Genomic DNA, 27,721 nt, shown 5'->3' on the forward strand with positions numbered 1-27,721 from the left:
GTGGAGAGAGGGGGAGGGGGGGAGGAGGGTGAAGATATAGGCAGGGGTGGGAGGAGGAGAAGGTGAAGGGGATAGGATAAACGGAAGAAGGAGAGTGGAGGATAGAGGGGTGGGGGAGAGAAGGAGAGTCAGGTTATATTGGACAGAGGGGGGAAAAGAGGTGAGTTGTGGGAGAGAAGGAGAGTGGAGATAGAGGGAAAGGTTGAAGAGAGGGAGAGAGTGGCAGAATGTAGGGTTGAGAGGGGTCGGAGAGTTAGGAATGTAAAGGAGAGGACGTAGGTGTATTGGGAGGGACAACAGACATCATTTACCACCCATTGTCATTCCCATTCTCTCTCTCTCTTATCCTAGAAACTAATGAGGGTGTCACCATTTGAATACAACTCACTCCTCCCTCTCTCTCCCTTTCTTCTTCCAACTCATCATTATTTGTTTCCTTTTATCTGCTAAAATCTCTCGTCTCTCTCTCTCTCTCTCTCTCTCTCTCTCTCTCTCTCTCTCCTCTCTCTTTCTCCCTCTCTCACCCTCTCTCTCTCCCTCTCCTCCCCTCTCTCTCTCTTTCTTTTATTTCTCCAATCCCGATTGTTGCTAACCTAGGTAGGTATCCTTTATTATCGTGTTTGTTACACAAATAATTTGCCACATGAAATTGCAAAGGTCGTTTCATCATTGCGCGCACTAAGACAATCCTTACAAAGGCTAAGTACATAGGTACTACATAGTTAAAATTGTTTGGGGGCAATACTCAAAAGCTCTAAACACTGCACTATCAGAACCAAATAATAGAAATGACTTCGAGGTTTTGAAATTAAAAATAAAATAATAAAGGTAAAAAATCTCCCACAAAAACCATTTGCAATGTTTTGATGGTCAGCTTTCCCCCGTCCTTCCCCTGCAAACAATACATTATGTATGTGCAAAACTAATATTAATATTTATTGAAATGCGGTCGGTCCCTGGGAAATAGGATAAACGCTAATAAAACATGCAAAATGTCCGAATGTGGTAGCAGCGGCCTAGTATTTACATAAAGCATAATACCTAATACATAGTCATATCCAAATGCATAGTATGTACCTTGATATAGGTATGCATTATTATTATTATTATTATTATTTGTAATTAATAAATTTGACTACAAATAATGGACAGTGAGGTTTTGTTTATTGAAAAAGCTATGTACATATATGTACATACATATGTGTCAGGCCTGTATCCAGGATTTCAATTGAGGGGGAAGGGGGGCAAGAGTGTGAACAGTGATGTGTTAAGAGTTATGAAAGCCCAAACATGTCTGTCAGAAATTCTCTTCGCGACTTCGCAGTATTTTGCTGATGTTTACTGGAACGTAATCGTAAAGTAAGTACATCTCAAAATTCCAAGTAATATGTATAAAAAGGATTTCTGTGCAAACTTACCACAAATTTTGATAAACACGAGCACCAGCAAGGATAAGCTGGACCTCCTTCTGACTTTCATCATATCTGTAACAGAGGAGAATATAAAGATGAAAATGGGGGTTTAGCGTCAAAAAATATGTAAAAACTATTTATAACACGACCCAGAGAAAAACTTTTGCGATTTCTTCTGAGAAATCTACCGTGTTACTTAACCACATAAGACATTAATTAAAAAAGCATTGGATCTTTCTCTTCTCAGCAAAAAGTTATTTTTAGTAAGTAGAAGTAGACACGTGAGACTAGAGTATTTCACTTATTGCATAGGAGATGGGTAGTACCTATGCTTGGAAAGACTCCCATATAATGATCCTTCCTGAAATTCCTACAAGATACGTTACCTACTAACCTACTATCGTTGGAAATAAAACACATTTATTTAAAAACACATTATGCTCATACGAATTTTGGCAACCTTGCACTCCGTTCCTGCTTAGACTGCGAGAGTACAGGGACTTCTCAGTCCTATGCTGGCAGTATAAACAAGGTATATTCTAATTCCTTTTTGAGCACGACTATATTTTCATTTTGTTCTAGTTCATGAATGTGATGTGTTAATTATAGTCACTGAAACCTTGTATAGTCTGTTGGATATGTTCATGGTGTGCTGTATGTCCACACAGGCATATCCTCTCATATTGAACCTGTTGGTTGGGCAAATACTCAGCAGACCACGAGTTGAAGGGCTTTGTGCAGTCATTGTTACCTAAACACATGCACATAACATACATACATTTAAGTTATACCTATAACCTATGAACTGGTATGTGGTAGTCAGAATGAAAACCCTTACACACTCCATACACGTACTTAAGATACAGTGCTATCTGCTATCATAAATTTCTGCAAGAACTAATGACACATTATGTTATAGTTAGTGTTATATACACATCCACTTTTCCAGATATTTCCTGCGAGTATAATTAGCATGGCGCTGGCAGCCACCCACCTAATCTAGTTAAAGTACCCTCGTATCTTATTCTGAATGAAATCCCGCAGTATTTGAGTAATCAGTAAATTACATTCAAAAGTACCAAATAGGTACACATACTTACCTAATTCGCATACAAATACGTACAATGATGGTATACTTTGCTCGGTTTCATCCGAAAATAAAATAAAAATAAAGCTCAAACCCCCACTTTCTCAACTTTTTTCAGCTCATTCCCCCATGGTATACTTTGCTCGGTTTCATCCGAAAATAAAATAAAAATAAAGCTCAAACCCCCACTTTCTCCACTTTTTTCAGCTCATTCCCCGTCTCTTTCTAGCTCAAGTGTCTCGCAATAAGAGACGGAGAGGGAAAGAAAAAAAGTACACAACAAAATATATGCAAATGCGAATGCAAAAAACCGTATAGGTACCGTTACAAACATAGCAGTGCCAAGGTATGTATATGTAGACGGAAAAAGAAAATGGTGACATTTTTTTATGCAAAAAAAAATCCTTAAACCTGAAGGAGAGGAGTATTTAGAATAAATTCTGAAAAGCTTCTCCTCGCCTCTACTTCTTGTTCAAAACCACGAGAAAAAAAAAAATGTTTGAAGCTCAGATTTGTTTTGTTTCTTCTTCGAGAGGAAATAAAACCCGAGCTTTGAACTTTGGTTGATATTCCATATCTCTGTGAAATACCTTGGAGACATGTAAGTCACGTGACTTGAAAAGGGCGCCCTTCCAAGCTTCCGTTATGAAAATATGAAAGACAGTTTATATTACAAACTAGTTTATACTTTGATTGCATTAAATTAACGTACCTACCTAATTTTACCTATCAAAAATATTCCAAAGTGACTTCTACCGACTAATAACATGAGTACAAAGGTGAACAAACCAATGAGCTTTATAAGAATTTATCTACCTATGTATTTATCAAAGTATGTACAAGACATACAGAGCCTACATTTAAGGTTCAACTACCTAAACATTTAAGGTTCAAGTGTTACCTATACTCAGCCTGAGTGTTACCTCTGTTATTGAAGGACTCAAGTTTCATCTCACATCCGGTGACATATCGTCTGGTCATTTGATATTCCGTATCCAAGTCAACTGGTACCCTAGAAACTAATGAGGTGTCACCATTTGAATACAACTCACTCCTCCCTCTCTTCCCTTTCTTCTTCCACACTCATCATTATTTGTTTCCTTTTATCTGCTAAAATCTCTCTCTCTCTCTCTCTCTCTCTCTCTCTCTCTCTCTCTCTCTCTCTCTCTCTCTCTCTCTCTCGTTTCTCTTGTGAAAAAAGAAATAGATGCAAATTTGATGATTTAATTCAAAACCGCAAGACAAGAACTCTATCCAACATCATCAGCAAGTTCAGCAACTTGTATTCCGGCGGAAATTTTGGCACAAAGCTAAGAAATAACAAAGCTGAGACTGTTAGGAAATAAGAAGCTGAAATGCAAGAAAACTTTGACCAACAGTGGTTACAAATGAGTTACAAACACGAGGGGAAGGGGATAAAGTTTGATAACCAGAAAATGGCACTTGGGTTATGTTTATGTCACTACACAAGTAGGTACACACAACCACTTCTAAATATATGTATGTATATGTATACTCAAATAACTAGATACCTATGTAATAATAAAATACTTTATTGTATGCAATCTGAACAATTTGCTGACAACCACATACCTACATGAATAGACGTACACAAAGAGCCCACTCTCAGGCTTAGGTGTAGAGGCAAACAGCCCTAAAGGTAGAGTTATAAGGTACCTTTAAGTTTGTACGAACCTACTAAAACCTCTGTCGCACAATACGGAATTCCATCGCTCTAGGAATTTACTTTCAATTCCTTACATTTCCTCGCATTAATATAAACAATTTGCTGACAACCACATACCTACATGAAAAGGCGTACACAAAGAGCCCACTCTCAGGCTTAGGTGTAGAGGCAAACAGCCCTAAAGGTAGAGTTAAGTTTGTACAAATCTCTACATGGGCATAGGTAGGAACCTACTAAAACCTCTGTCGCACAATACGGAATTCCATCGCTCTAGGAATTTACTTTCAATTCCTTACATTTCCTCGCATTAATATTCTACAGAGGCAAACCCAGAGGAAACCATTGTCCAGGCACATAGCATTCTATCCACAGTCCTCACTACATGGAATACCATCTCATCAGTATGTAGGACTTGATACATTGTTCATGCATTTTTGATGATTTGTCGAAGAACAGAATATCCTGAAAACTGATTTGTTTACAGAATATGGGTGGAGGCGGGAGCAATGCTGTTAGTTTTGTACTTTTTCAGTGCGTCTTTCATACGAATTTTGGCAACCTTGCACTCCGTTCCTGTTTAGACTGCGAGAGTACAGGGACTTCTCAGTCCTATGCTGGCAGTATAAACAAGGTATAATTCCTTCTTGAGCACGACTATATTTTCATTTTTTAAGTTCTATTAGTTCTAGTTCATGAATGTGATGTGTTAGTTAGGTATAGTCACTGAATCCTTGTATAGTCTGTTGGATATGTTCATGGAGTGCTGTATGTCCACACAGGCATATCCTCTCATATTCAACCTGTTGGTTGGGCAAATACTCAGCAGACCACGAGTTGAAGGGCTGTGTGCAGTCATTGTTACCTAAACACATGCACATAACATACATACACTTAAGTTATACCTATAACCTATGAACTGGTATGTGGTATACCAGTAGTCAGAATGAAAACCCTTACACACTCCATACACGTACTTAAGATACAGTGCTATCTGCTATCATAAATTTCTGCAAGAACTAATGAGTGTAAAAATATAGGGGAAACTGAACAACTGAAGTATTATCGTCCGAAAATCTAAGAGAAGGAGATTGGGAGAAAGCCAGCTGTTCCTAGAACGAACCTTATCTGTTTAGTACAAACTGCGGCCCAGGTGGGAATCAACTCGTTCCTTAGCGCTTACAAGGCAGTCGCGCTACATCCCAAAGCTAATAACTAGGCTGGCTAATGGGGAAACTATTTCACAGTTTAATTTCCTACATACATAACCATTATCGTTCTATTGGACAGGTCGATGAACACTTGTCCAATAGTATAGAACGATTCCTATGCTCGTCATACTTAAACACCCTGTAGATATAGGGAAACTAAGCACACTTTGTAGGTCTACGTGTACATATAGGCAACCATACATACAGAGTAGAGAGGAAGTAAGCTCGAATAAACGCCTCTCACTCTGACCATGAAGCTCCTCTCCTCTTTGATTTCCCGGAAGTGTTAATTACACAAAGGTTATGCAAGTTCAAATAAAATGGGAAATGTGATTTTATTTCACGTCATGTCATACACAAAAACACGTGATTTATTTGTCAGAGGAAATTCAAATATTAGAGAGCAATATAAATATTTAAACGGGCACCGAATTTTACATGAAAATCGTAACAAAATAATAGGTGAATTAAATTTAATTAAATTTTAATAATTCCCCATAAATGCCATATATGTACTTTCACATAGGTATCTACCTAATACATACCTATGTACTTTAGCCATCTATCGACAAGGCCAAACAAAACTGCAAATAATTCACCAAATATTTGCTCATAGTTTAATTACTTTTTTCATGTGCTAGCTGGATTATTTACATGTGTTTCCCCTGAATGTAGATAGATCTTTCACTAGTTCCCGCAAATTTTAGAAACAAATATAAAAAGTTTCGATTTTATTTTTTTCCCAATAAGTTCTAAGCCCAAACAAACCTTAACCATAACACCGAATACGGATCAAATCCTGTATTATCCATCATTATATCCGATATATCTCTAATAACTTATATTGGACGCACCCTAGCTCTTTAACAAAGAGTAATATCCCATCTCTTTTTTTTCGACACAAATTACATCCGATCGTACAATGGCCAATTTAGGTTCATAAACGTTAAACCAACATCAGCAGTATAAACATAATTCTGTACTAAGTCATTGGACGCACCCTAGCTCTTTAACAAAGATATCCCATCTCTTTTTTTTCGAAACAAATTACATCCGATCGTACAATGGCCAATTTAGGTTCATAAACGTTAAACCAACATCAGCAGTATAAACATAATTCTGTACTAAGTAATAGGCCCATCATGTGACCTGGGCTTGAAAACTCAGTCCAAATAATAGCTTAGTAAACAAAATAAATCAATCATCATTATGTACATATGTACTTCATTAATATTGAAACTTAGAACAGAGGAAAACAAGAATGTGTCGTCGGCAAAATTAAGAATCAAGGCATATTGATTAGGATTATGAAATCCTTCAAATTTGGTAAGTCAAGCGGTAATCCGGATATAGTTACAAGTTATAAACTGAGGATTAGGTATGTATCAGTTGTGGAAGATAATAGGTGATCAAGGATTAACCTACAAGATCTAAGATGACTGGTGAAATTTATACTTGACAGGCTTATGCCCGTCTCTGACCAACACCTACATTATTATGTCAATTTTATACTGACATATTTGAACCTACTGACGTTTGGATGACCAGTTTATGTTCCCTTGGATACACCACGACAGAATAATATTCCTAAATCTGTTTAATCTTTCTGAACTCTTAAGCCGGGATTCATAAACCATGCAGAGTTTGGAAAGCTGAGTCACTAATTTCTGCATAGAATGGACGATCTATAATATTATCACTATTTTCCTAGGTTAATATGATTCCCTCTAGACTACTTTTATTAAAAATAATATTTCAAGTTCAAAGCTGTAAGTAGGAAATGTAAAGTATGTACTTGAAATCTGCTGCTCATATATCAAATAACTTTTCAGTCAGGTTAAATGGCGTTGAATGGGCTCTTCCAGTTAGCCTTGTATGTAACCAATACCGATAGCCCTGGGTTTAATGTTATCATATCCAGAATATTATTAAATACACATTTATTACGAGTCTCTAATAATCTACATTCTATGTGCTTATAAAAATACCTGCAGGGGAATATGAAACAGTATCTTGTGTGCCATCAAAGTTCTTACTCGATATGACATATGAATATGCTAGTTCAGTGAACTATTAGATTTTAGGGAAAGGGTGTTTACGAGGCCACAGATGGCCTAAATGGAGTCCGAAATAAAAACTAAGTGAATTATTGTTTCTTCTCGTCCAGCTGATGAGGATCATACCTCCTACTACGGGAAGGGCATGCTGCGACAAAGTGCGAGGTGTACACGAGTAGTAGTTGCAAAAAGGAACAAATACCTAAAATGGCTAAAAGTCCTCAAACAGAATGGTGTAATCTATAAATTAAAACATTAATAATATGTGCAGATAAATGGCGTCTTTCCTATCCTAATGAAAGTAATGAGGATCATCACTTGGGAAAAGTTAAAAGAAAGCAACTCGCGTAATTGCCTAATCTATCTATTTCAGTGGTCACAAATCCAGTGATGTGGGTCGGGGAAGTAACATAGGCGTTTATTAAAATATAAGCTGGATTTAAAGTTTGGTTTAAATAGTCAATCAATAATCTGACGTTTGGGGTTTAGCTACTGATTAAGTTGTTCCAGCACAGATGTTCTCGTATGGTAATGACTCTGCATGAATTGGTGAGCCAAGCCCAGGAACTTTTGTGTGGCCTAACCAATCAGTAAGGATACGCTTTGGGTGCTGGAGTCCGAAATAATGAGTATGTTCAATATGATACTGTGACTTTATTATGCAGGATTTCTTTTTGGGAGGCCACAGAAGACCTTCTCTGCAGCCTTAAAATTCGAGTTTTATCCACAAAGATAATTCACTAAAACCGAGAGGTATTAGAAAACTTATGAATCTACATATACATGTCTGCCCCACGGGTGCTTTTCAATACTGTTTGTGGTATAATGTGCTTTTCTGTATGGTAATGACTCTGCATGAACCGAATTGGTGAGCCAAGCCCAGGAACTTTTGTGTGGCCTAACCAATCAGTAAGGATATGCTCTGGGTGCTGGAGTCCGAAATAATGAGCATATTCAATATGATACTTTGACTTTCTTACGCAGGATTTCTTTTTGGGAGGCCACGGAAAACCTTCTCTGCAGCCATAAAAATCAAGTTTTATCCACAAAGGTAATTCACTAAAATCGAGAGGTATTAGAACTTATGAATCTACAAACATGTCTGCCTCACGGGTGCTTTTCAATACTGTTTGTGGTATAATGTGCTTTTCTACTTCAAATTTCACTCTGTTTGCTCAGAACGTTCTATTAATACGGACATCAATATCATCCGAAATGTCCACAGTATTCTCACCATACTCAACCACTGATGCCAACGCTATTGAGCACCCAAACACTGTTGACGAATAGTGCTTTTCTACTTCAAATTTCACTCTGTTTGCTCAGAACGTTCTATTAATACGGACGTCAATATCATCCGAAATGTCCACAGTATTCTCACCATACTCAACCACTGATGCCAACGCTATTGAGCACCCAAACACTGTTGACGAATCCTACTTCTAAACTGATTGGTTTATCCTAGAACAATGACATCTCGCTCAAATGTTTATCTAGATAAATAAACAATCCCGGCACACCACACTGTGGTATGAAGTGGCCATGGTTTTTCATATGTTTACTTTACCAGAATAATACACCGCGGAAAATATTTCAGCACAAATTTCATTGTTTCATCGGGACCATAGAAACGCGTCCAATTCTCATGTTGCGCTCAAACTCCAAAATGAATGAACAATGGAAATTAATTTGATTTTCCTTTTCTATCAAATGAAGAACAGGGATTAGAATACTAATTTCTTGGACAAAGCAAAAAAATCACAAGTGGAGCGGACCATAGAAACGCGTCCAATTCTCATGTTGCGCTCAAACGCCAAAATGAATGGACAATGGGAATTAATTTGATTTTCCTTTTCTATCAAATGAAGAACAGGGATTAGAATACTAATTTCTTGGACAAAGCAAAAAAATCACAAGTGGAGGCCCGAGTCGTAATGTTGAGCACAAGTTTTCCCAAACTGCTTCATAATGTATGTAAGAGGCATAACCCGGTGACTAGTGAAATGTTTTACGATAACTCGGGGAATCATTCTCACTTGCACTTCCTATATTTCTCCACTGAAAGGCTGAAGTACTCCCAACGGCTCAATGCCTCCCTCCCAGAGCGAACTTAAATTTTAACACTTTTCCAGTTCAAACATTTCATTTAGAAACGTATAAAGAAAACACTTGGAATGTTTCGTTGGGATCAAGTGTGAAAACGTGCACAGTAATAGATAACATTTTTCTTTATAGGACTTATCATCTCTGTTGGACCATGACAGGAAACAGGAAGGAAGAAAATAAGAAGAACGAGGAACAGGGAGGAATAAGAAAGAGGAATGGAAGAAATCATTAAAAGACTTTTTCAGTTAGTATCCAGTGGATTGATAATGGGCAGCATGAGATCATTAAATTTAAATGGGCATGACTATTTTGAACAATTCAACCGCGTTTATTTCCTAACAGATCTGTCAGATAAGAATAAAATACACAGTCCCTGTGATAGAGAAAGCGGTGTGAAGTAAATACAACATGGGTGACATTGGCGATACTCCAACGGGGAAAAAAGTTGTCGGGAAATCAGTAAGAATAAAATACTCAGTCCCTGTGATAGAGAAAGCGGTGTGAAGTAAATACAACATGGGTGACATTGGCGATACTCCAACGGGGAAAAAAGTTGTCGGGAAACAAGTGGAGCGTAATACGATCAAGTCTAGTTACCTCAGTGAACAAAATTTCACATCAAAAGCGATGAGGTGTATCATGGAATCACTAGATTGCAAGACACTTCGGAAATATGTATGTTTGTATGTATATTTTACACCTTTGCGGACTTTGCGCTACAACATAGATCTGCATTATGTCCACACATGAGGACACTGTAGTGATGAAATACATTTCACACTCGTCTCTCTCTTCCACACATAATAACGTTTTCAACACACAGATTTGTAATCTTTCAATTGTTTCCTCAATGAGAATGGGACCAGATTTGAGGATCTACCGAGAGAAAATCGTTTTGGAAAAACAATAGGGAGTATCTCGCTTCGCAAAATGCATAATGGAGGAAGAAAGAGAGAAAATTTCAAGCTCTGCTATTCCTCACTGCTCGTATACCTATCTATGTATGAAGAATTCGGATCCTCTTCAATATACTCTAATTCTAGTCCTTATGGGAATGCCACAAAATGATATCATTACTCCACTATATGATGAGCAAATCGGTGAAGTTGTTACGACTGCAAAGTGAAAATTTCGAATCTTGAAGGTGAGTGAAACACTGGTTTTACTAGTGAATAAAATATGTAGTTATCCTACAACGTACATGTATGCCTAAAATAATAGAAGGGTATTATTATTAAATGTTTCCACGTTTTTATTGGGTGTTGGATGCCATATTATTTTCGTAATATGTATCGCATATATCGTCATATGTACTTCCTATTGCTCTCCTGCCTCCCAAATTCATATTCCACTGATAATATCATATTCTTGCTATCTTCTTCCTCTTCCCTCTCCCTCTGTATAGATATCTCTATTTCCATTAAAGGAAATAAAGAGAGCATAGAGAATTTTTTTTTATTATTATTAAAAACGAGACTTTCTATCTTTCTACAACTTTTATAGTCTTCCTTTCCATTGTAACCTATAACCTTGATATTATTAGGAGCACATTCTGCCTCCTAAGGTTCCTTTCCAGGTGGCTTCTGAATATGAAGAAGGAAAACAAGATAAAATACAAAGGTAGCTGATGAATCAAATGCTTTAATGTCGTGAAAACTATCAGATTAACTGCCTGAAAATGAAAAGTCAGATCAGATTTAGAGATTTTAGTGCTTTAAGATACATATTTTCTCAGCCCACAATAAATTATTTCAACATTGCTGCTCAGCCTCAGCAACTTATAAAGCTGATCATGTCTGCGTCTGAGGAATTCAAATTAATTGAAAATGAAAACCCATAAAACTCAAATAAAAAACAAAATACTCTCATTATCAAGAATTAAACGTAATGGAATTATTTGCCTATAAAACCGAGAAAGACAGCTGAGAATTTTATCATTATTTATTTCAAATGTTTAATTTGAAAACATAAAGAAGGTACTCAGTAGTAGTTATGTGCGTATACAATTTTTCAATCTTATGGTAGGTAATATGTATATGTACACATGCATTATGCAGGTTCTCAAAGAATTCGTATAAATACTTAGATAATTATATCTAAAAAGATTACAACAAACTATAATGATCTCAAGGCAAAAATCCTTCAATTAAACCTAGATGTTCCTAATCCTCCATGAACAAGTCATAATAAAAGGGCTTACCAAAGCTTGCGATGACACCAAAACACGTCTGTATGTCAAAAGACTTGAAATTATGGTACGGGGGGCTTGGAGATCGGCCCCAGAGATTCTGAGGAGATTAAGTACCTATATTCAAAGTTCATTGTATGGTCCAAGAAGAGAAGCTATACTTTAGAGCTACAGGCTACTTGTTGACAGGTTTAGTAAGATATATGGCTATCTGAAGTCTTTGATTCTCTAATGATGGTCTGACCTCTGAACAATGAAAATTGTGAGTGTTACGGGGTAACTTAATTCTTATTGTATCTTTGATTGCTCTAGACTCTCTAGAGTTCAGAATACATTTAGGTAGTGAATTCCTGACCATTTTACTAACAGTAACAGGTCTGTTTTTAGATGCCTATGCGATAGGTTGGCCACTCGTCAACTTTTCTTTCTTTGTATTTTATACAAATTCATTGTGTCTTTTTTTTCTACAATTTTCCTACACTTTTCATGTCCATCTCACACATTCTATGTTCTTAAATTACTCGATCTCGCTGCAATGTTTGAGAAAACACTGTAAACACAAATAGATATTATGCACACATAAACTCTTTCTCAATATTGCATTCATCTATTGGAACTCTCACTATCTCACCAACCCACGGAGATCAAAAGGTTAATATACAAAGGGTTACTCGAGAGAGAGAGAAAAATGTTTTCCTTTTATTTCTGCTCAGTCGACAAATTTATTTTAAATTTCAAAGTGAAAAAAACCTCGGAAAAAGAAAAGAATTTGTTGTTTCTCTTGAGAAAAAAGAAATAGATGCAAATTTGATGATTTAATTCAAAACCGCGTCATCAGCAAGACAAGAACTCTATCCAACATCATCAGCAAATTCAGCAACTTGTATTCCGGCGGAAATTTCGGCACAAAGCTAAGAAATAACAAAGCTGGGTCTGTTAGGAAACAAGAAGCTGAACTTTGACCAACAGTGGTTACAAATACAAATGAGTAACAAACACGAAGGGAGGGGGGATAAAGTTCTGTTGTTTTGATCATCAGAAAATGGCATCTTACGTATTCTTGAGAGTTCATTGCAACGGTCAATACATTAATTAGACTTACTTTATTATGGACACTCGTTGCTATCTTGAAAGCTTGTCGGGAACTTTTGAAGAAAACCCGCCGAATGTGCGGGGGAGGAATAAACAAGCAAAGGGTTACTCGAGAGAGAGAAAAATGTTTTTCTTTTATTTCTGCTCAGTCGACAAATTTATTTTAAATTTCAAAGTGAAAAAAACCTCGGAAAAAGAAAAGAATTTGTTAATGGGACCATATTTGAGGATCTACCGAGAGAAAATCGTTTTGGAAGAACAATAGGGAGTATCTCGCTTCGCAAAATGCATAATGGAGGAAGAAAGAGAGAAAATTTCAAGCTCTGCTATTCCTCACTGCTCGTATACCTATCTATGTATGAAGAATTCGGATCCTCTTCAATATACTCTAATTCCAGTCCTTATGGGAATGCCACAAAATGATATCATTACTCCACTATATGATGAGTAAATCGGTGAAGTTGTTACGACTGCAAAGTGAAAATTTCGAATCTTGAAGGTGAGTGAAACACTGGTTTTACTAGTGAATAAAATATGTAGTCCTTATGGGAATGCCACAAAATGATATCATTACTCCACTATATGATGAGCAAATCGGTGAAGTTGTTACGACTGCAAAGTGAAAATTTCGAATCTTGAAGGTGAGTGAAACACTGGTTTTACTAGTGAATAAAATATGTAGTTATCCTACAACGTACATGTATGCCTAAAATAATAGAAGGGTATTATTATTAAATGTTTCCACGTTTCTATTGGGTGTTGGATTATTAAAAACGAGACTTTCTATCTTTCTACAACTCTTATAGTCTTCCTTTCCATTGTAACCTATAACCTTGATATTATTAGGAGCACACTCTGTATAGATATCTCTATTTCCATTAAAGGAAATAAAGAGAGCATAGAGAATTTTTTTTACTATTAAAAACGAGACTTTCTATCTTTCTACAACTCTTATAGTCTTCCTTTCCATTGTAACCTATAACCTTGATATTATTAGGAGCACATATCGTCATATGTACTTCCTATTGCTCTCCTGCCTCCCAAATTCATATTCCACTGATAATATCATATTCTTGCTATCTTCTTCCTCTTCCCTCTCCCTCTGTATAGATATCTCTATTTCCATTAAAGGAAATAAAGAGAGCATAGAGAATTTTTTTTTATTATTATTAAAAACGAGACTTTCTATCTTTCTACAACTTTTATAGTCTTCCTTTCCATTGTAACCTATAACCTTGATATTATTAGGAGCACATTCTGCCTCCTAAGGTTCCTTTCCAGGTGGCTTCTGAATATGAAGAAGGAAAACAAGATAAAATACAAAGGTAGCTGATGAATCAAATGCTTTAATGTCGTGAAAACTATCAGATTAACTGCCTGAAAATGAAAAGTCAGATCAGATTTAGAGATTTTAGTGCTTTAAGATACATATTTTCTAGGGGCACATTCTGCCTCCTAACGTTCCTGTCCAGGTGGCTTCTGAATATGAAGAAGGAAAACAAGATAAAATACAAAATGTCGTGAAAACTATCAGATTAACTGCCTGAAAATGAAAAGTCAGATCAGATTTAGAGATTTTAGTGCTTTAAGATACATATTTTCTCAGCCCACAATAAATTATTTCAACATTGCTGCTCAGCCTCAGCAACTTATAAAGCTGATCATGTCTGCGTCTGAGGAATTCAAATTAATTGAAAATGAAAACCCATAAAACTCAAATAAAAAACAAAATACTCTCATTATCAAGAATTAAACGTAATGGAATTATTTGCCTATAAAACCGAGAAAGACAGCTGAGAATTTTATCATTATTTATTTCAAATATTTAATTTGAAAACATAAAGAAGGTACTCAGTAGTTATGTGCGTATACAATTTTTCAATCTTATGGTAGGTAATATGTATATGTACATATGCATTATGCAGGTTCTCAAAGAATTCGTATAAATACTTAGATATATCTAAAAAGATTACAACAAACTATAATGATCTCAAGGCAAAAATCCTTCAATTAAACCTAGATGTTCCTAATCCTCCATGAACAAGTCATAATAAAAGGGCTTACCAAAGCTTGCGATGACACCAAAACACGTCTGTATGTCAAAAGACTTGAAATTATGGTACGGGGGGCTTGGAGATCGGCCCCAGAGATTCTGAGGAGATTAACACATTGTGTACGAAGCATAAAAACGCGAATTAGCGCTAGGTACGGAGGCCTAATTTGGGTAATTTCCAATGTGATCCATTTATGGATCACACCGGACATAGAGCACAACTATATTTTATTTTGCTGACACCAGAAGAAACTAAAACTAAGCATGATATACTGCATCAAACCATGTAGAGTATAGGTTTCCAATATAATCCATTTTTGTATCACGGGCCTTAGATTGAAGGAAGTCTCGTGATACAAAAGTGGATCACACCGTACCACCAGCATAGTGACTGTGATACAAAAATGGATCACATCGTACACAATGTGTTAAGTACCTATATTCAAAGTTCATTGTATGGTCCAAGAAGAGAAGCTATACTTTAGAGCTACAGGCTACTTGTTGACAGGTTTAGTAAGATATATGGCTATCTGAAGTCTTTGATTCTCTAATGATGGTCTGACCTCTGAACAATGAAAATTGTGAGTGTTACGGGGTAACTTAATTCTTATTGTATCTTTGATTGCTCTAGACTCTCTAGAGTTCAGAATACATTTAGGTAGTGAATTCCTGACCATTTTACTAACAGTAACAGGTCTGTTTTTAGATGCCTATGCGATAGGTTGGCCACTCGTCAACTTTTCTTTCTTTGTATTTTATACAAATTCATTGTGTCTTTTTTTTCTACAATTTTCCTACACTTTTCATGTCCATCTCACACATTCTATGTTCTTAATTAACTCGATCTCGCTGCAATGTTTGAGAAAACACTGTAAACACAAATAGATATTATGCACACATAAACTCTTTCTCAATATTGCATTCATCTATTGGAACTCTCACTATCTCACCAACCCACGGAGATCAAAAGGTTAATACGGTCCTAATGTAACATTCCACACCAACTGATGACTTACAGAAGTTATAATGAAATAAGAATAACTTGGTATTAGATATTTTCAATGTTCATAACTTCATATGTTAAGTCATTATGTGGAATTACTTCGTCTTTAGAGCTTTAGATGTGTTTTCAAAATAACCCCCTCAGGCCTGAGGTCAGTAGTATAACATATTTAGTTGTCAACCGTCAACGCATACCTATAATACTATTAGGTACATACCTACCTACTCTACAAAATCTTTGACTTACAGCGATAGCAAAAGTTCCGAAATTTTATAATATGACAATCCGATTATGTGAGTTTGTAAGGATATAGGATCCAAAGTTCTTGAACCGTGTATTCTGATTCTGATGGTGATGTAACACTATAATATATTACCAGGACAATTAAGAGGAAAAAATCAAAATTGGGGAGAAAACTAATGAAGATATCCAATTTACTTAATCATCGGAAAATCCATTGAAAATTAAATAAGATCCTTTTGGCAATTCCTCGTCTAACAAGCCTTCACCAATCCTGAAGTACGCTCTCAAGTCACAAGAGACTTGTCAAAAATAATAAAACAATGACTTGGAAGGAAACCTCCAAAACTTTGGACAAAAGAACGTCATTAAAAGATTTTCCAACAACCATAAACTTCCTAATGGCAACGTCAGAAACAAAAGTCAAGAGAAATATAGTGCCTATAGAGTATAGAATCACATTAAGAAAATCACATGAGCAGTAAAAAATGTACGGATTCCAGCTTTGTTTTTGGGGTGAAGTTTTCTGTTTTACATGTTTCGTCTGAAATGTTTCTGTTGTTCCGTCTAATTTTTCTGTTGTTTTCGTCTAACGTTCCAACAACCATAAACTTCCTAATGGCAACGTCAGAAACAAAAGTCAAGAGAAATACGAGTATAGTGCCTATAGAATCACATTAAGAAAATCACATGAGCAGTAAAAAATGTACGGATTGCAGCTTTGTTTTTTTGGGGTGAAGTTTTCTGTTTTACATGTTTCGTCTGAAATGTTTCTGTTGTTCCGTCTAATTTTTCTGTTGTTTTCGTCTAACGTCTCCGTGTGGAGTGTGTGGGGGATGTCGAGGTCGCGTTCTTTATGAGTGCTCAGAGCCGCGAAACTTATAATCGTACAGCCAGGAGAATGAGAGAAGCTCCATCAAATTTTTGATCTTTTGTGTGGGCTAAAACATAATCGAAAAAAGCGATAAAGACATTAAAGGAAAAAATAAAGCATAATCTTCATAAGGAACAGAATTTTTAAAATAGCGAAATAGGTATTTTAAATATAGTCTTTGATATGTATAAAATTCAAATAATAATACTCAGAGCTGCGAAACTTATAATCGTACAGCCAGGAGAATGAGAGAAGCTCCATCAAATTTTTGATCTTTTGTGTAGGCTAAAAAATAATCGAAAAAAGCGATAAAGACATTAAAGGAAAAAATAATCTTCATAAGGAACAGAATTTTTAAAATAGCGAAATAGGTATTTTAAATATAGTCTTTGATATGTATAAAATTCAAATAATAATGACATCGTCACAGTGTTGAATGAAGCCACTGTCGGGCGATGCCAATACCGCTGTGTCCAGTATAAAATTTCAAAACCCCTCTGACAGAAATCTCATATTTCTTTGACAACTTACTCTGATCGTTCTAATCTAAAGCATTAGTTCCATGACATGGTATCATCGCATCATATGGGAATTGAGGTGTGAGGAAAATATTCATGTAAAATCATCGTACTAATATGTACATCAACATGTAAATTACCACACCATTCTATTGAAAATTAAAGCCATTGTAATTCAAAAGCGCACAGCTACGGCGGAAATACAGCAAAACATTGCACGAGATGAGTGATACGTCGATTCGAGAGGTAGCTCTTGCTCTTGTATGGCAAGGAAGGGAGCTAAGCAGAGGAAAATGAAGAATGAAGAGATAAGTATTATTCTCTAAAGCTTTGTCCACACATAGTCGACTTAACGTTGAAGATCTTTAAGGTTGACGGGAAATATCACTCCGTTACAGTAAACAATAAAGGGCAACAAAGAGCAAATGAACTAGAACCTATGATTCTGAGAAATCTGTCTATGAAGAAAACATTGACCCTGGTCGAAATCAAAAATTATTGACATTACAGACAGAACTAAAGAAGTAGAATACAGAGGAAAAGGGTTCAGTCAAAAAGATTTCATCAAAGTGGAACTAGATGAAGTCGAAGATTAGAAGATCCTCCAGTTGGGCACACATCTTGCTCCCCCGCATCTAGTCGAGGAAGCACCAGAGCTCAAGTTCTCTTCTCTTTCTTCTCCGGGTTTGGTGGGTTGATGATAAACAAAATTTCTTCTCCGGGTTTGGTGGGTTGATTTCTTCTCCGGGTTTGGTGGGTTGATGATAAACAAAATTTCTTCTCCGGGTTTGGTGGGTTGATTTCTTCTCCGGGTTTGGTGGGTTGATGATAAACAAAAATAAATGAGACAGTTCTGTATTTGTACAAGTTGGAGAGGAAAAGGTACGACGGTAGTGGCGGTCCCGAGGGCTGAAAGACGAAAGACTTTCGCCTTTGAACCATGTCATCACTTATGGACATTAGGCAAATACATCTTAGACGAAAACAAATAGACATTCAAATCCTACAATTCCCATGTTTACCTACGATAAAGAAAAAGGACGATTTTAATGGATTTTTCAAATTTTCTCCTTTTAAAACCAAAAACAAGTGAAACAACCAATGATTAGGACAACGTTTTCTGAGATAGAATAATAAAATCACTCATGACTAACCCCTTAAAAGCCAATCTATACCTACTGGGACATTTAACATAATACCCACACCAGTTATTCTCAAACTGCCGTGATCTCCCAAATCCATATATTTTACTGATGTCCCATAAGGCTGGCGGCAGAACAAACAAGTTGGAACCCTCTGACCGGTAAGGCCCGCTCTCCAGATTCTTCAAGAGTGAAACACTGGTTTTACTAGTGAATAAAATATGTAGTTATCCTACAACGTACATGTATGCCTAAAATAATAGAAGGGTATTATTATTAAATGTTTCCACGTTTTTATTGGGTGTTGGATGCCATATTATTTTCGTAATATGTATCGCATATATCGTCATATATATCGTCTATTGCTCTCCTGCCTCCCAAATTCATATTCCACTGATAATATCATATTCTTGCTATCTTCTTCCTCTTCCCTCTCCCTCTGTATAGATCTGACTTGGAATAGCATTTTTCTCTGCGACCGACCGTCTCGTGGTATTATTCATAACGAAGAGTAAGTAGTGGGAGCAAAAGTCCCACCGCAAAAGAGTCCCGGATTTCATTCCATTTCTCATCAATTGTTAGCCATCAATTACCGTTTGGTCTATGGACTCTGTGGTATTCTGTAACCTTAACCTCATACCTATACACAATCACATTTGGCCACTTTAACGATAGGAAGGATCGATTACCAAAGGCAATGCAAATAAAATGTTGACTTCCTGGATATTCTGGATATTAAAACTTGTTCCATACCTATACACAATCACATTTGACCACTTTAACGATAGGAAGGATCGATTACCAAAGGCAATGCAAATAAAATGTTGACTTCCTGGATATTAAAACTTGTTCGAAATCTGACCAACCTAAAATATTATAGGCACTCGAGACTTAATGGAACTGTAATTCAAATGAAGATGGAAAAAGAAGACTTCTATTATCAGATTACCACAATCGTTCTGTTTAGCGAGTGATTAATTTTCCCCTTCACTCAACCCATCTATGGACGATAGGACGAGTCTCAAACCATCAAAGTCTCTGCCATTCTTCCAAGGTATCAGGGTACACCTACCCAAACTACAACCGAACTGGAAACCTGTGAGTTCTGACTGATGATTGTTAATGATGTGCAATTTAGAATTATACCCCACTATCTGCCCAGACGTTCACCACTACGCAAGACGTGTATGGAAAACCTGACAGCTTGCCACTCTCCCTTTATCTCTCTCTCCGTAGAATTTTCTTCAGATTTACTTTTCTGCTCCACATATCATCCCTTCAACTTCCTTCCTCTAATATTTTCTCTCTCTCCCATTATTCGACAGTAGACTAAGACACCCATACACCACTGGAAAGGACTGTCCGCTGGAAAACGTGGGAAGGGAGGAGAAGGAAGTTAGAAACACTAGGAAGTCTCGTGCTCTGATATTTGATTTTAATCAGGTGCAACGGCAACTTATCGATTGTCGTCCAGCAAACAACCCGCCGTGCCGATCCTTGTTACAATGGAGACATTCACAGGACCCGAAATTGTCCAAGAAATAAGATGGTACATACTCGTATATGGGACGCTCTTTTTTCAACAGACCATCCTTCCTCCTTCCTAACTCTCAACATTACCCCAGTGCACTATTTCCAATTCACCCACACCTCCTTCCCCTTTTCAACTCTTTTTCTATGCCCACCTTTCTCTTCCCTCCTCCTTGTCTTTATTCTATTCTACCCATCCCCCCATTATATCTCGCGCCCTTCTACCTTCTTCTTTTCATCCTTCTCTCATCCGAAAACATTTCCCTTGCTCCTCTCTTTATCTTCCTACGTTTCTCACTGACTCTTCTCTCTCCTTTCTTCCTCCACCTACTCGTATACACATAGAAATCTCATCCTAGATATCCCAGCATTAATTTCTACTCCCTTTACTTCGTACTGCGGGCTTCATGACTCGTCTTTAAAACTTAATAAAACCATTTACGAAAAAAACTTTTACGAGGGATCCACATCTCCCCCTCGGGGAAATATTGCTTCAAAAATTGATAAATAATAATGATTGCGGTGGTCAAGATGTGCTGAGGTTTCCAAGGGGTAGCTTTCATCTCGAAATCGTCAGCTTTAACTTTTCAAGCTTCAATGGCAGAAAATATTTAAGCTCGATTGTATACTAATTTTAGAGGGGAAAGCCAACTGTCGATTCTAGAGTTTTCGATAGGTTTAGACGTTATTTTAACCCTCTAAATCCATCGCTAGTAAACTGATGAAGTCATCTTCGAACAATCCATCACAGTGTTTGTTGTCTAGGCTTCAATGGGGAAAACTTTCAGGAAGTCTTATACCCACGGACACCCGCGGCTTTTCAAAGCAGCGCTTGGTGTTGGTGCTGTGTCCCACTTCCCACTCAGTTTGTTACTCAATTTCTCGCACAGTTGAGCAAAGGAAATCCGGGGTCGTCACAGTGTTGAATGAAGCCACTGTCGGGCGATGCCAATACCGCTGTGACCAGTATAAAATTTCAAAACCCCTCTGACAGAAATCTCATATTTCTTTGACAACTTACTCTGATCATTCTAATCTAAAGCATTAGTTCCATGACATGGGTATCATCGCATCATATGGGAATTGAGGTGTGAGGAAAATATTCATGTAAAATCATCGTACTAATATGTACATCAACATGTAAATTAAGACATGATAACATTTACATGTTTAACTATGCAAGGATTGTGATTTGACAGTATCAATCTTGTCAATAAGATACTTGAAGTTTTATAATTACATGAGACAAGGATTAATGAATTTTGATGAACTGAAAATCATTCAGATTGCACTAGTGATGGAAAACAAATATTTGAACAATATCTTACTTGCATCATCAGAAGCGGTTCTACAGAGTCCCAGCAACTCACTGAAGTTAATCACTGGTTCTTGGTGATGCACATCCAGTTACCACTTGGCCAATCACATCACGAGTTGGCAAATCACATCACGAGTTGGCCAATAACAAAAATTAGGGTTCCAGAAAATTTTTAAGCTCGATTGTATACCAATTTTAGAGGGGAAAGCCAACTGTCGATTCTAGAGTTTTCGATAGATTTAGACGTTATTTTAACCCTCTAAATCCATCGCTAGTAAACTGATGAAGTCATCTTCGAACAATCCATCACAGTGTTTGTTGTCTAGTATGGTATCCAGATATATTGTGTTTATTTTAACAGTATTTGATGTGTGTATGCTTTCACCGTGTTTCTTTATGTTTATTGATGAGTGTGTGAACATAATTGGCTCTATCTTGATTGGATAAAGCATGGTTCTATGAGGTGTTGGCGTATCCAAGCACGCGGGTTTTGACAGCTCAATTTATTCCAAAGAAGATGTCGTTCACTTAATACAAGACTTTGGCAGTTGTACAAAGAAAAACCAGCTGGCCTCTCTTTTAATATGTACCTACAATTATACACCCGAACATGGTCAAGGGATTTTTCATCTCCCACCATTCAAAATATCATCACCTAGTCTTATAGCTTACAGTCTTTACAGAAGATCCCACGTTGAATTTGAAAGGTGGCTCAAAGAAAATAGATTAATTATATACACCCGAACATGGTCAAGGGATTTTTCATCTCCCACCAATCAAAATATCATCACCTAGTCTTATAGCTTACAGTCTTTACAGAAGATCCCACGTTGAATTTGAAAGGTGGCTCAAAGAAAATAGATTTCTAGCATGATCCTTCAATATTAGGTAAACTAGGTATGTACACTGTAGGTAATGTACGTTCCTAATCTTCAGCTAAACTCATTTCTCCAATAGATTTTCTATATTTTATGTTTTGAAAACAACAATTCATCATGTTTCTCGTTTTTTTTTCAACTGTGAGTTTTACAGAATATGAACTTGAATATAACGACAAGTTAAACAAATTACACCGTAGCCAAAACAACACATAAAACCCTAATGGACAATAAAAATTCACTGAAAACATCTAAATCTTATTTATGGCAAGGCGATGTCTTTTCTCATACTCCTAGTCTCCCATGCTCTATGGAAAATGCTTAGAATGTTCAAGTTGTAAGTTAAGTCCACAAAGCATAAATAGAAAATAAATCTACTGCCTTTTCACTTCTTCTGAGTTGAAAGTTGAAACAATAGGGTGAACACTTTCAAAAGTTATCAGTTAGGAGTAAATTCACAACATATTAGGATAACAAAATGTGATTCACATTCAATAGGGTGAACACTTTCAAAAGTTATCAGTTAGGAGTAAATTCACAACATATTAGGATAACAAAATGTGATTCACATTAATGACACGTGAGTGCCTTGGATAATATCCTGATACAAGAAAACACGATCTCTTTCCAACTTTGTCATTGAAAATTTTAGCTAAACGTAGCGTTGTTTGCTGTATAAGGGTAAAGAACTTACAGACAAAACTTGCTTTGTACCTGGAGAAAGGGCATGATATGTAGAAAGTTTTCACAAGGAAACTATTTCGACTAAGGGTACAGAAAGGTCCGTGCTTAAATAGAAAGTGGCATTGTTTATTTTATGATTTATAGCTTTACTTCTTAGATGATATGTAGAAAGTTTTCACAAAGAAACTATTTCGACTAAGGGTACAGAAAGGTCCGTGCTTAAATAGAAAGTGGCATTGTTTATTTTATGATTTATAGCTTTACTTCTTAATAAAACGAACCTGCGCTGCCTGGCGAGGAATGATCAAATTGAACTGTTCAATATTAATTAAAATCCCGTAATGGAGTAATCACTCAAACCGAACAAGAAAACAAATAGAAACGATAGAGTGCACTTCAAAAACTATCAAGGAGGATGAAGGAAGAAAAATATTACCTCACAGCGCAAGTTTTACTCGTATTCGTGTGGTGTTTAGTCAGTAAGAATGGAAGATCCTTCTTTAGAGGCCACATATTATTTCTGCTCTTTCATGGATTTCTTAAAGTCAGAAATCAAGTCCAAAACAAGTTTTACTCGTATTCGTGTGGTGTTTTGTCAGTAAGAATGGAAGATCCTTCTTTAGAGGCCACATATTATTTCTGCTCTTTCATGGATTTCTTAAAGTCAGAAATCAAGTCCAAAAGTCCATAAATTCGCGAGCACAATCGACTTGAAGCTGTTTTATGTAGTATCCCAAGAATCAGTGTAAAACCAGTCTAATCAATTGTGGTACAATTATTTGCAACTGTTACAATTAGTTATTATATTAGCTATCGAATAGGCCTTTGTCTCAAGGCTCAACCCTCCTCCATTAGCAATATAGGAGCGAGGATAATCTAGATTAGGAGGGAGAGCGTTGGTGCAAAATATCACACCATTCTATTGAAAATTAAAGCCATTGTTATTCAAAAGCCCACAGCTACGGCGGAAATACAGCAAAACATTGCACGAGATGAGTGATACGTCGATTCGAGAGGTAGCTCTTGCTCTTGTATGGCAAGGAAGGGAGCTAAGCAGAGGAAAATGAAGAATGAAGAGATAAGTGAATCGTTCCCAAGAAGAACGGCCTATGTGATTTTTGCTACTTTTCAGGAGAGACATTTTAATACAGTGATGTGGAAATTTATCCCAGAATTATGTTTTCTTACACATAGGCCCTTTTACATGAAACCTTTCACTTCTTACTGTACTTAGAGGGATATTATAAAGAAAAGTCTGTAAAGGATTCTGAATGTTAACAATGAACTTATTATTATTATTACTTTGCATGCAAAATTACAAGGACGGGATGGGACTTTGCATTGTACAAAGCTTCAACTTCTGAATTACTTAGTGAACTATTAGCATGCACTCATTGTTTAAATTTCAAAGTATCTCTGAAAGCAGGAAAGCACACTGTAATGTTACAAAACAAAATGTTGGCTAATCGGTTGACTTCCTAATTAGACAGTCAAAAATCACGCTCAACAGGTGTATCAAACAGTCGACTTAACGTTGAAGTAAAGGTATCTTTAAGGTTGACGGGAAATATCACTCCGTTACAGTAAACAATAAAGGGCAACAAAGAGCAAATGAACTAGAACCTATGATTTAGTCGACTTAACGTTGAAGTACAGGTATCTTTAAGGTTGACGGGAAATATCACTCCGTTACAGTAAACAATAAAGGGCAACAAAGAGCAAATGAACTAGAACCTATGATTATTCTCTAAAGCTTTGTCCACACATAGTCGACTTAACGTTGAAGATCTTTAAGGTTGACGGGAAATATCACTCCGTTACAGTAAACAATAAAGGGCAACAAAGAGCAAATGAACTAGAACCTATGATTCTGAGAAATCTGTCTATGAAGAAAACATTGACCCTGGTCGAAATCAAAAATTATTGACATTACAGACAGAACTAAAGAAGTAGAATACAGAGGAAAAGGGTTCAGTCAAAAAGATTTCATCAAAGTGGAACTAGATGAAGTCGAAGATTAGAAGATCCTCCAGTTGGGCACACATCTTGCTCCCCCGCATCTAGTCGAGGAAGCACCAGAGCTCAAGTTCTCTTCTCTTTCTTCTCCGGGTTTGGTGGGTTGATGATAAACAAAAATAAATGAGACAGTTCTGTATTTGTACAAGTTGGAGAGGAAAAGGTACGACGGTAGTGGCGGTCCCGAGGGCTGAAAGACGAAAGACTTTCGCCTTTGAACCATGTCATCACTTATGGACATTAGGCAAATACATCTTAGACGAAAACAAATAGACATTCAAATCCAGGACAATTAAGAGAAAAAAATCAAAATTGGGGAGAAAACTAATGAAGATATCCAATTTACTTAATCATCGGAAAATCCATTGAAAATACCTATATTCAAAGTTCATTGTATGGTCCAAGAAGAGAAGCTATACTTTAGAGCTACAGGCTACTTGTTGACAGGTTTAGTAAGATATATGGCTATCTGAAGTCTTTGATTCTCTAATGATGGTCTGACCTCTGAACAATGAAAATTGTGAGTGTTACGGGGTAACTTAATTCTTATTGTATCTTTGATTGCTCTAGACTCTCTAGAGTTCAGAATACATTTAGGTAGTGAATTCCTGACCATTTTACTAACAGTAACAGGTCTGTTTTTAGATACCTATGCGATAGGTTGGCCACTCGTCAACTTTTCTTTCTTTGTATTTTATACAAATTCATTGTGTCTTTTTTTTTCTACAATTTTCCTACACTTTTCATGTCCATCTCACACATTCTATGTTCTTAATTAACTCGATCTCGCTGCAATGTTTGAGATTAAATCCTACAATTCCCATGTTTACCTACGATAGAGAAAAAGGTCGATTTTAATGGATTTTTCAATTTTCCTCCTTTTGAAACCAAAAACAAGTGAAACAACCAATGATTAGGACAACGTTTTCTGAGATAGAATAATAAAATCACTCATGACTAACCCTTAAAAGCCAATCTATACCTACTGGGACATTTAACATAATACCCACACCAGTTATTCTCAAACTGCCGTGATCTCCCAAATCCATCTACAATTTTCCTACACTTTTCATGTCCATCTCACACATTCTATGTTCTTAATTAACTCGATCTCGCTGCAATGTTTGAGAAAACACTGTAAACACAAATAGATATGCACACATAAACTCTTTCTCAATATTGCATTCATCTATTGGAACTCTCACTATCTCACCAACCCACGGAGATCAAAAGGTTAATACACTGATGTCCCAGAAGGCTGTCGGCAGAACAAACAAGTTGGAAACCACTGACCTGTAAGGACCGCTCACCAGATTCTTCAATCTTCATCATGCAACGTGAACCATGACGTTCATTTTCATTAAACTCGTTATTAGTATCCATTATTAAAACACAAAACTTTTAAACCCCGCTCTGATACCCTTGAGAAATCTCGTCTATAGGTTTGAAATTTAAACCGAAAACCCTCTAACTTGGAATAGGATTTTCCTCTGCGACCGACCGTCTCGTGGTATTATTCATAACGAAGAGTAAGTAGTGGGAGCAAAAGTCCCACCGCAAAAGAGTCCATATATTTTACTGATGTCCCAGAAGGCTGTCGGCAGAACAAACAAGTTGGAAACCACTGACCGGTAAGGACCGCTCACCAGATTCTTCAATCTTCATCATGCAACGTGAACCATGACGTTCATTTTCATTAAACTCGTTATTAGTATCCATTATTAAAACACAAAACTTTTAAACCCCGCTCTGATACCCTTGAGAAATCTCGTCTATAGGTTTGAAATTTAAACCGAAAACCCTCTAACTTGGAATAGCATTTTCCTCTGCGACCGACCGTCTCGTGGTATTATTCATAACGAAGAGTAAGTAGTGGGAGCAAAAGAGTCCCGGATTTCATTCCATTTCTCATCAATTGTTAGCCATCAATTACCGTTTGGTCTATGGACTCTGTGGTATTCTGTAAACCCACCTTTCTCTTCCCTCCGTCATGTCTTTATTCTATTCTACCCATCCCCCCAATATATCTCCCGCCCTTCTACCTTCTTCTTTTCATCCTTCTCTCATCCGAAAACATTTCCCTTGCTCCTCTCTTTATCTTCCTACGTTTCTCACTGTCTCTCCTTTCTTCCTCCACCTACTCGTATACAAATAGAAATCTCATCCTAGATATCCCAGCATTAATTTCTACTCCCTTTACTTCGTACTGCGGGCTTCATGACTCGTCTTTAAAACTTAATAAAACCATTTACGAAAAAAACTTTTACGAGGGATCCACATCTCCCCCTCGGGGAAATATTGCTTCAAAAATGGATAAATAATAATGATTGCGGGGGTCAAGATGTGCGGAGGTTTCCAAGGGGTAGCTTTCATCTCGAAATCGTCAGCTTTAACTTTTCAAACTTCATTGGGGAAAACTTTCAGGAAGTCTTATACCCACGGACACCCGCGTCTTTTCAAAAGCAGCGCTTGGTGTTGGTGCTGTGTCCCACTTCCCACTCAGTTTCTTACTCAATTTCTCGCACAGTTGAGCAAAGGAAATCCGGGACATCCGAGGAAATCTCGATCAAGACTTTCATAATTTTGTGTTGGTAGATACTGTAGTACGGATTAGATTTATTCCAATGG

The 27,721-nt window shown here is 36.8% G+C and overlaps 1 long non-coding RNA gene across 1 annotated transcript in view; it reads right to left on the reverse strand.

Moving 5' to 3' along the window:
- Nucleotides 1-1,414: 1,414 nt before the first annotated feature.
- The window catches only part of LOC113467207, a 37,916-nt gene continuing 11,609 nt past the window's right edge, over nucleotides 1,415-27,721 (reverse strand). Inside the window, exon 3 of the long non-coding RNA XR_003391364.1 lies at nucleotides 1,415-1,484. This is a non-coding gene — a long non-coding RNA (uncharacterized LOC113467207). The remainder of the gene's footprint in view (nucleotides 1,485-27,721) is intronic.

Source organism: Diaphorina citri, unplaced genomic scaffold (assembly GCF_000475195.1).
Source record: "Diaphorina citri unplaced genomic scaffold, Diaci psyllid genome assembly version 1.1 scaffold430, whole genome shotgun sequence".
Classification (NCBI taxonomy): Eukaryota; Metazoa; Arthropoda; class Insecta; order Hemiptera; family Psyllidae; genus Diaphorina; species Diaphorina citri.